The sequence below is a fragment of the Colobus angolensis genome, unplaced genomic scaffold, assembly GCF_000951035.1.
Source record: "Colobus angolensis palliatus isolate OR3802 unplaced genomic scaffold, Cang.pa_1.0 Scaffold158, whole genome shotgun sequence".
Taxonomy (NCBI): Eukaryota; Metazoa; Chordata; class Mammalia; order Primates; family Cercopithecidae; genus Colobus; species Colobus angolensis.
Window position 1 is genome coordinate 2,177,519 of NW_012114688.1, and position 11,365 is coordinate 2,188,883.

The following is an 11,365-nucleotide window of genomic DNA, read 5'->3' on the forward strand; positions in this document are numbered from 1 at the left end:
ACTGCCTGGGTTTGGATTCCTTAATTCTGCCATTTACTAGTTGTCTGACCTTGAGCAAAGCGATTAACCTATGTGCATTTTAGTTTCCTCATCTGTAAAATAGGCATAAAAACCCTCCCATCTCACAGGGGTATTATGATGACCAAATGAAATAATACAGATAATATGTACTACAATGGTTTCTATTTGATAGGTGACAAAATGACTGCACCTCGAATGGAGCACTTAATTAACAGGATATGTCCATGTGACAGGGTTAATTTTATTAAGCTTTAACTACAGTTGGTTACTATGCTAGTCATTTTACCTGTATTATCTCATTTATGTCTTACCACGATCTAAGTCCCTACTCTTTTTAAAAAAAGAAAACCGGCCAGGTGTGGTGGCTCATATCGGTAATGCTAGCACTTTGGGAGGCCAAGGCAGGAGGATCACTTGAGCTCAGGCATTTGAGACCAGCCTGGGCAACATGATGAGACCTCATCTCTATTTTTTAAAAAATGAATAAATAAAAATAAAAATAAAAAACAAGAAAACTGAGGCACAGAAAGTAAAGCAATTCGCTCAAGGTCATGAATCTAGTTAGTTTCTACAAACTTCAAATTTAACTCCAAATTCTGTACATTGATACTACACCACACTGTCTCTTTATTATATGTATGTCTTAACAACCAGATTGTTGATGGCAGGGCCTGTCTGCACTTCTTGCTACTTGAGCCTGTCTCTCAAGCACCACAATAACTATTTGATAAATACATTTTTGTTGATTGATTAGTTCCTGCCACATTTATTAAGTGTCTCAGTGGCAGGCAGGCAGAAAGGTAAAGCACAAGTTCTATCTATGTAGGAAATGTTATTATAGTATATAATATATTATAGTATGTATACACACATATGTATAACATATGTTATAGTATAGGATATCACAGAGAGTGGAAGCACAATAAAATGACCAATCAATTGATCAATTCAGTACACATCAAATAGCACCATGTCCATATGCCCAAAACAAAAACTACCCGAGAAAACACTGCTTAGCGATAGCCTACCTAGAGATATTAAATTAGCCAGCAAAACTTGCAGGTCTCCTGCAAGAAGGGTGAAGTCCTTTCTTACCCTTCTTGAATTGCAAAATGCTGTAAACAGATCTCCAGCAATGTTTTCGATGACCGATCCAGGGTAAGGAGACTGCCAGGAAGACAGCTGCCTCCTCTGCTGACTCTTACTCATTACCTACTGACAGAGCACTTCTCCACTCCAGACCACAGCCACAGGAGTAAATAACCCTCAATCAACAGAGGCATTGAGTTTAGCTGAAGTGGGCACACTAGGTGGAAGGAAGGGGTGTTATTTACCTGGCACTAAGCATGCATTCTATGATGGGATCCCCACTGTACTCTCCGGATGGTCATTTCAAACACTTTCCTCAAACCACCTACTCCTCCCCACTTCTACTGATGGCTTCAACTATACTTTATTGAGAAAATTAAAATCTTTAGAAGAAAATTGCTTCATCTTCCCACCACTGAGTTCCTAAGTTTAACTGAATCTGGGTCCATTTTCTCCTTCTTCCTGCTTGTTACCATGCAGAAAGGGACCCTCCCACCAGCAAAGGCTGATTCCTTCACTTGTTCTAGAAGCCATCCTCTCTTCTCCCAGGGACTTTGCTCCTTTTTGGTTCCCTTTTTCTTCCATCATTATTCTCTCTCTCTCTCTCTCTCTCCCCCTGTCTGTCTAGTAAGTCATTCTTATTGGCATAACATGGTCTAGCACCTCCTATATTTAAAAACCAACAAAGCCTTAACATCACATTCTTTCTTAGCTGCTACCTTGATTTTCTAAGGTTGTCTACATGTGTCCATATTTCTTCTCCCCATTTGCTCATTTCTCCCTATTATTTTACTTTTTAATTGAACACACAGAAAAACTACATAACCATCACTAATATTCAAGGTTCTTACAGGCATCCCTCAGATTCCATCTCCTTACATCCCCTCCAAAGGTAACCACTATCCTAAATTTTGTGTTTTTTTATCACTCCCTTGATTTTTTTCTTAATCAGATTCGCTATCAAGTAACTTACATGCAGTAAATTCACATAATTTAAAAGTACATGCTGGGCATGGTGGCAGATGTCTATAGTCCCAGCTACTTGGGAGGCTGAGGTGTTTGAAGTCATCTGGGGCAACATAGTGAGACCCCATTTCTAAAAAATATGATGCAATGAATTTTGCTAGATATATGCCATCATGTAATCACCACCATAGTCACGATCCAGAACATTTCTTTCATCCCAAAAAATTTTCTCTTGCTTCTTTGCAGGTCAATTTTCTTTTTTTTTTTTTTGAGATGGAGTCTCGCTCTGTCGCCCAGGCTGGAGTGCAGTGGCATGATCTTGGCTCACTGCAAGCTCCGCCTCCTGGGTTCACACCATTCTCCTGCCTCAGCCTACAAAGTAGCCAGGACTACAGGCACCTGCCACCACGCAGCTAATTTTTTGTATTTTTAGTAGAGACTGGTTTCACCGTGTTAGCCAGGATGGTGTTGATCTCCTGACCTTGTTATCCGCCTGCCTTGGCCTCCCAAAGTGCTGGGATTACATGCGTGAGCCACCGCGCCCTCCGTAAGTCAATTTTTATCCCTATCCTTGACCACTAGCAAACACTAATTTCTGCAACTAGTGTCTTACCTTTTTTAGGATTTTATATAAACGGAATCATATAGTATGTAGTCTTTTGTGTTTGACCTCCTTCAGTTAGCATAATGCTTTTGAGATTCATCTATGCTATTGTATGTAGTAATAGTTCATTCCTTGTGCTGAATACTATTACACTATATGCATATACTGCAATGTGTTTATCCATTTGCAGTTGAGAGACATTTGGGTTGTTTGCAGTTTTAGGTTATCACAACTAATGCTGCTTTGACTATTCAAGTACAGGTCTTTATGTGAACATATGTTTTCATGTCTCTTGGGTAAATACCCAGGGATGGGATTGCTGGGTTGTTTGGAAAGTATATGTTTCACTTTATAAGAAATTATCAAGCTTTTTCCAAAGTGGTTGCATCATTTTTACATCTCCACCAGCAGTGTATGAGAGTTCGGGGTGCTCCTCATCAACATTTAGTATGATCAGTTTTCTTTTTTTTTTTTTTAACTTTAGCCATCCTAGTTAGTATATAGTGATATCTCATTGTGGTTTTAATTTGCATTACTCTACTAACTAATAATGTTGAACATCTTTTTATGTGTTTGTCATCCATATATTTTCTTTGATAAAGTATCTTTTCATATCTTTTGCTCATTTTTAAAATTAGATTTTTGTCTTCTTGCTATTAAGTTGTAAGAGTTCTTTATATATTCTAGATACAAGTCTTTTATCAAATATTTGTTTTGCAAAGTTTTCTCCCAGTCTGTGGTTTGCCTTTCCATTTTCTTAACAATGTCTTTCAAAGAACAAATGTTTTAAAATTTTAAAATACTATTTTTAAACATTTTTAAGTGTTATCAATTTTTTTTATGACTTTTTGTATCCCATCTTAAAAATCTTTGCCTATTTCAAAGTTATTGCAACAATCTGCTAAATTGTTTTTCCTGTAAGTTTAATAGTTTTAGCTCTTATATTTAGGTCTATGATGCATTTCAAGCGAATTTTTGTGTAGGGGATAAATTAAGAGCCTATTGCTTTAACACCATGTATTGAAAAGAGTATTATTTCTCCATTGAAATACCTTGGCACTGATGTCAAAAATCAGTTGACCATATATGAGCGGGCCCATTTCTGTATCTCTACTCTTTTCAGTTAATCTTTATGTGTTTCTTTATGACAATACCATACCATTTGTAGAGTAAGTCTTGGAGTCATGTAGAGTAAGTTTGTTTTACCTTTTCAAAATTATTTGACTATTTTAGGTCCTTTGTATTTCCATTTGAATAAGCTTGTCAATTTCCACAAAAAAAAAAAAAAGAAAAGAAATTCTGCTTGGAGACTCTATTTTCTATAATGGTGGCATGGAGAAGAGGTAGAGAAGTTTCTTTCCACAGCAAACAAGTATAAAACTGGACAAAATTATTAACAACAACCATTTTGGAGCACTGGTAAATGACCAAAGTCAAGTAACAATTTTAGAAGTTTCACTCATGAAAATTTCACCACACCAAATAAGAAGACTGAGTTTGTGGCCTCCGTTGTTCTGGACACGGCACAGGAGGCATTCCTATGCAAATATCCATGTTGAATAGCAGGAACCTACAGTTTTAATGGCTGGAGGTGGTTGTCTTGGTTTGAGAAGGGTGGCAGAACACCTAATATGGAAGAATTTTGTTAACAGACCTGAGAGAGTCATAGAAAGGCTGATATCATAAAATCTCCACATATCTCTGGATAAATGCTAAGCTATGTGTGCATCCTAAAGAGCCCAGTTAAAATTAAAAGTCTGAAGAGACTTGAGAATCTGCCGTACCTTTAAATGTGCTCCTTGTCCAGGCACAGTGGCTTGCGCCTGTAATCCCAGCACTTTGGGAGGCCAAGGCGGGGGGATCACCTGAGGTCAGGAGTTCAAGACCAGCCTGACCAACATGGAGAAACCCCATCTCTACTAAAAAGACAAAATTAACCAGGCGTGATGGTGCATGCCTGTAATCCCAGCTACTCGGGTGGCTAAGGCAGGAGAATTGCTTGAACCCGGGAGGCGGAGATTGCCGTGAGCCATTGCACTCTGGCCTGGGCAACAAGAGCAAAATTTCGTCTCAAAAAAATAAAAAATAAAAGATAATAATAAATAATAAAACTTTTTAAAAAGTGCTCCTCAATTGATATACTCAGATGGCAGAAAGTGAAAGTCTTACTGGCTTGAGGTGTCTTAGCATAGCCTCCACCCAACATATTGGCTTAAGAAGAATAAAAAGAATCCAAAATTACTGAACATGTTATTTACAATTCTACTTTTAACCTCCATCCCCAATATAGAGAAATAGAAAAGTATGACCCCTACTCAAGATATGAAAACCAGTCAATAAAAACTAATTCCAGGCTGGGTACAGTGGCTCAAACTTGTAATCCCAGGGCTTTAGAAGGCTGATGTAGGGGGACTCCTTAAGGCCAGGAGTTCATAAACACCCTGGGCAACAGAGTGAGACCTCATCTCTACCAAATATATATATATTTGGGCATGGTGGTACATGTTCTAGTAGTTCTATCTACTCAGGAGACTGAGGTGGGAGAATCTCTTCAGTGCAAGAGTTTGATGTTAGAGTGAGCTTGATTATGCCACTGCACTCTAGCCTGCGCAGCAGAGTGAGATTCTATCCCCCACACTGCACCCACGCCCCTCACCCCCCAAAAAAACAAAACTGATTCCAAATGTCCTTTGATGTTGCAGCTAGCAAAATATATTTCAAAGCAGCTGTTATAAATATGTCTTAGGAATTAAAAAATGCATGTGTTCAAATAATTAAGGGAAAATATGCTAATGATAAAAGATTCTAATGGAAATGCTAGAGCTGAAAAGTACTCTATTGAAATGAAATTTTTTTTAGATGAGCTCAGCAGAAGATTTGATCTGTCAGAAGAAAGTCAGTGAGCTTAAAGATAGATTCACAGAAATTACACATCTGAAGAATATAGAAAAGATGGAAGAAAAATGAACAGGATCTCAGACACCTGTATGAGATCACTTGAAACAGTCTATCCTACATGAAACTGAAATCCCAGAAGGAGAGGAAAGCAAAAGAAGCAAAAAAATGTATTTGAATGAATAAAGGCTGAACATAATACAATTAATGGTTGACTTCTTTTTGAAAACAGTGGAAGCTAGAAAACATTGGAACGACATATTCAGGTGCAAAAAAAAAAAAACACAACTGTCAACCAAGAATTCTATATCCAGATTATTCTTGAGGAATGAAGACAAAATAAAGACAATTTCAAATAAACAAAAATGAAGGAAACTTACTGCTAGCATATCTGTACCTACAAGAAATGCTAAAGGAAATCCATTAGGCTAAAAGAAAATGACACCAGATGGCAACTCAGAGACTCAAGAGAAAGTGTAAAGCACTGGAATTGGTACATATTTGCACAGATATAAAAGATTTTACTGATTTATATATTTTCTCTTTTTATTCTCTTAATTTATTTGAAAGACATAACTCTTTAAAGCAAACTTTATAACACTGTACTCGAGGGTTCACAACATGTATAGATGTAATATGTATGACAATAATAACACAAAAGACAGAAATGCTGCCATAACTATACTGGCAATAAGTTTCTGTATTTTATCATTATTTATTGAGTTAGACTGGTATAAGTTAAAGATGCATATTGTATCTTTTTTTTTTTTTTTGAGATGGAGTCTTGCTCTGTCACCAGGCTGGAGTGCAATGGTGTGATCTTGGCTCACTGCAACCTCCACCTCCCAGGTTCAAGCAATTCCTCTGCCTCAGCCTCCCTAGTAGCCGGGACTACAGGTGCATGCCACCACTCCTGGCTAATATTTTGTATTTTAGTAGTGACAGGGTTCACCATGTTGGCCAGGATGGTCTCGATCTCATGACTTCATGATCCGCCCGCCTCAGCCTCCCAAAGTGCTGGGATTACAGGCATAAGCCACCATGCCCAGCCTATCTTTTTATTTTTATTACATATGAGCTATCGCTATGTTGCCCAGGCTGGAGTGCAATGGCTATTTACAGGCACAATCCTGCTGCTAATCAGCATCAGACCTTTGACTTGCTCTATTTTCAACTTGGGCTGATTCATCCCTCCTTAGATAACCTGGTGGTTCCCTCCTTCCAGGAAGTTCCCATATTGATGCCAAGCTTGGTACAGACACCTGATCAACATAGCCCACTACAGCCCCAAATTTCTGGGCTTAAACAATCCTCCCATCTCAACCTTCCAAGTAGCTAGGATTACAGGTGCGTGCCACCACACCCAGTCTCATATGGTATTTTTAGAGGAATTACTAAAAAATAAAGCAAATAAATATAGCTATCAAGTCAGAAGAGGAATTAAAATAGAATAAAAGAATAAATTTTTCATTATTCAGCTCCCACTATAAGTGAGAACACATGGTATTTAGTTTTCTGTTGCTGGGTGAGTTTGCTGAGGATAATGGCTTCCAGCTCCATCCATGTCCCTGCAAAGGACATGATCTCAATCCTTTTCATGGCTGCATAGTATTCCATGTTGTATATGTACTATATTTTCTCTATCCAGTCTATCATTGACGGGCATTTGGGTTGATTCCATGTCTTTGTTATTGTGAATAGTGCTGCAATGAACGTACATGTGCACACAAAGAGGGGAACAACACACACTGAGCCTGTTGGGAGGTGCAGTGCGGGGAGGGAGAGCATTAGGAAAAATAGCTAATGCATGCTGGGCTTAATACTTAGGTGACGGGTTAAGAGGTGCAGCACACCACCATGGCACATGTTTACCTATGTAACAAACCTGTACATTCTCCATGTGTACCCCAGAATTGAAAATTAAATAAATAAATTTTTAGCATAAAAAAGAGTAAAGGAGGAACACAGGAGCAACAAGAACAAAAAGATGAGGTGAACAGAAAAACATAGCAAAATGGCCTAACTTTTCTAGCACTTGATGGTTATATTTACTGTGAATTAAATATTCTAATCAAAAGTCTGATATTGTCAGACTGGATAAAAAAGCAAGATTCAATATTTGGTTTTTACTTGAGATGTGCTTTAAATTCAAAGTCACAAATCTCATCCAGTGAATTTCTTACTTTGAATAATATCTAGATGTTCCATTTGGGTCTTTTTCACATTTTCAAATTCTCTTCTCATTATGGCTATGTTTTCTTCTACCTTTTGAACATATGGAATTGTTTTAATATTCTTACGCACTAGTTTCATCATTGATATCATTTTTGCATCAGTTTCTATGGATTGTTTTTTGTCTATGTTTTGGGATATTATTTTCCTGCTTCTTTGCATACCTCATGGTTATTTATTTTTTTCTCAGATACCGGGCCTTGTGAATTTATGTTGCTGGTGGCTAGATTTTCTTACATTCTTTTAATGTTGTACTTCTTTTTTTCTGGTATGCAGTTATTTGGATAACAGTTGGATCCTTTCAAGCTTGCTTTTAAGCTTTGTGGTTTTGGGTCCACAGCAGCCTCTAGTAAGGTTTTACGGTGACATCAAGATGTTTTACTTCTTAGTTTCCTACTGATGCACCATATATCATGAGACCTGTTCACTCTGACTTGTGGAAGCAAGAACATTTCCCAGTGCTGTATGAGGTCCAGGAATTGTTCTGCCTACTCCCTTCTGGTAGGTCTTTCCCTGACCTCAGGTTATTCTCTCTCACTCCAATTTATGCCTAGTGTTCCATTATTGGAACGCTAAGCATGTGGGAGTTATTTATATCCTACTGCTCAATGTCATCTTCAAGGTCTGATTTTTCAAATTCAAAAAATTGCAACCTCAGGTATAAGTGGGTTAAGTAGATCACTCTGCAGATCCCCGGAGCTCTCCTGTATAGCTCCTTCCTCTACAGTACTCTGCTCTGTAAATTGTGGCTGCCTTGTTCTCCCCTAACATCAATCTGCTTTCTTCATTACCACTGGATTTTGTTTGGGGTTTGGTTTTTCAGTGCTACTGCCTGAAAACTACCTTCAAGGGGTAAGCTGGTGCAATTACAGAGCTCACCTGGTTTGTTTTTGTTCACTTACACACTATAGTACTGCTCTGCTTATTGTCCAGTTTCCAAAAAAACATTGTTTCATGTATTTTTCTAGTCATCAAGTTGTTAAGGCAGAAGAGTAAATTTGCTCTCTGTTCTAACATGTTGGCTAGAAGCAGAAGTTTCAGTTCTTTTGCTTTTTAAAAATACTTTTATAATATTTTAAAATTTGGGGTATTTGAACATTATTTTAAATGCACAGTAAATAATACTGTAAGTTGGGGTTGTTTTTTGATAATTTTTTCTCCATTCAAAGTACTATTTATTTATTTTTCTACAAATTTCTCCTTTAATAAGGGCTTGTTCATTTTGTAGGGAAAATGTCCCAAACATCAGGCTGTTCACAAAAATAACCCACAATATCAACTTTATAAAACAATCTTAAGACTGATTTTTTTTTTAGAGGATGCATTTGACATGCCAACTCTCGTTCACAAAAATACACTGCTACATTTGTGCTGCACTGCCCCACACAGCACACTTATGTGGGATATAACCCACATACTTCTAACTCAAAGTTGCCCTCCAGTGCTACTGAACTAAATGAGATTGCCTTTGCAACTAGAGAAGGGAAGGGAAGCAACTACTGAACTCATGTATGAATGAAAAGAACTGTACTCCTGCATAAGAAGAGATTATTTTGGAGACAGTTGATAAAAACCATACATCCTTTTTATCGATCAGTCATAAAGAGGTATCAAAATTAAAAGCAAAAGTTACAGGGTAAGACTTAACAAAACCACTAGGAGCCTCAAAGGAAGTGATAATGAGACTAGGCTCAGAGCAATATGAATTAATGAACATGGGAAGGACAAGGATGGGGAGAACAGTGAGCATGTGCTGAAGATACTAGGGGAGAGGATCAGGTGAGGAATTTGATCTTAGACAGCCGCCTAGGTAAAGAGATAATGGGATAGGATTTCTAAACCCCATCATGTGCTTAAGAGTCGTTTTCAGACAGGTGCGGTGGCTCACACCTGTAATCCAGCACTTTGGGAGGCCCAGGCGGGTAGATCACCTGAGGTCAGGAGTTCGAGACCAGCCTGGCCAACATGACAAAAACCCATCTCTACTAAAAAAAATACAAAAGTTAGCTAGGCATGGTGGCACACGTCTGTAATCCCAGCTACTTGGGAGGCTGAGGCAGCAGAATTACCTGAACCTGGGAGGCGGAGTTTGCAGTGAGCTGACATTGCGCCACTGCACTCCAACCCGGGTGACAGAGCAAGACCCTGTCTCAAAAAAAAAAAAAAGTCATTTCTGCCATTGGCGCTGTCTCTGTCATCCTCCCCTTTCTCAGCCTCTTTTTCATCATCCTTGATTATCTGTAGTTGGTCACCCCCACGTTCAGTATCATCGTCATTCAGCAGGTCCTTCTCCTCAGCAGTCATCTGCAGCCCCTCAGGCTCCTTCTTCACGTTAGTCTCATTTTACTTCATGGAGCTGCTGCTCTGCCCGTCATCTGACTTCACATTCTTCAACTCTACTCCTTGTTGACTCTCCTCCTTTTCAAATTTCTGCAGATTTTCCTGTAGAGAATCCACTTTCTGTTTTATCTGGCTCAATTCCTTCTTACAGCATGAAGGTCATCTCCTTTCAATTTGGAAGATCCCCACTGCCCACTCTTAGAATTGAAACCACTTTTGCCCCTTTGTGAGGTGTTTCCTGATACACGCTGGCATTTTGAGGGCACTACAGCCCAAGCACTAGGAGGAGGAGGAGAAGCATGTGCTGGATCACTGTGCATCCTGTCATAATAATCCCTTTGAAAGTCACAGACCAAGTCAAAAGAGGAGCCGTACATCTCCGCTGCAGATCATCTCATGCCAGCTTTTCCTCAGTTCACTTTCAGCTCTGCAGCCAGATTAGTATCTAAAACTTGGCTGGCAATCATTCTGCCATTCCCTCCTGCCACAGCAGCCTGGGTATTTCTCTCATGAACATAGTGAATGGAGGCAAAGCCCTTATGAACAGAGCCGCCCACAATTTTGCCATACTTTGAAAAGATTGCTTCCACATCAGAATTCCTGACCACAAGCGTGTTGAGATTCCCAATGAATACTCTGGGGTTCATGGAGTGAGGATCTCACTTGTTGGTTACATTGCTAGCCATTGTGTTTGATGGGAAGTTTCCTCACAAAGCCAAAAACAGGAGTGGGAAGGGAGATTCTGTGTCTCCAACTCCAGGGTTCCATGTGGAGAAGTCAATTGCTGCTTGAGGTCAACAACATGGCCACAATCACTCAGTATTCATCTCAAAGTATTGCTTATAAGATTCATCTTCGTTGGTCTAACTACAATTCATTCATTTCACTGCTGTATAATCTTCCATTGTGCAAATATACCAAAACTTACTTATCCTTTATTTTGTCCATGTTTGGATTATTTTAATTTTGTGCTATCATGAACAAAGAATAGTGCTATTAGGAGTATTTTATGTATGTCTTCTAGTAGGCATATGTAAGAATTTCTCTAGGTTATATGCCATGAGTGAAATTACTGGGTTTTAGGGTAGACAATGTCCATTTTTTAGCATAATGCCCCCCTGCTCCGCCCCACCCCTCCGCTTTTCATTTTTCAATCTACTAGGCTACTTTTACTTTCTCAGCCTCTTCCTTTACTAGCTCAGGACCTGTGCACAAACA

General features: G+C 38.8%; 1 pseudogene; it reads right to left on the bottom strand.

The window, feature by feature from the left end:
- Window positions 1-10,839, bottom strand: part of LOC105508130 — a 22,806-nt pseudogene extending 11,967 nt beyond the window's left edge.
- Between the last annotated feature and the right edge of the window lie 526 nt (window positions 10,840-11,365).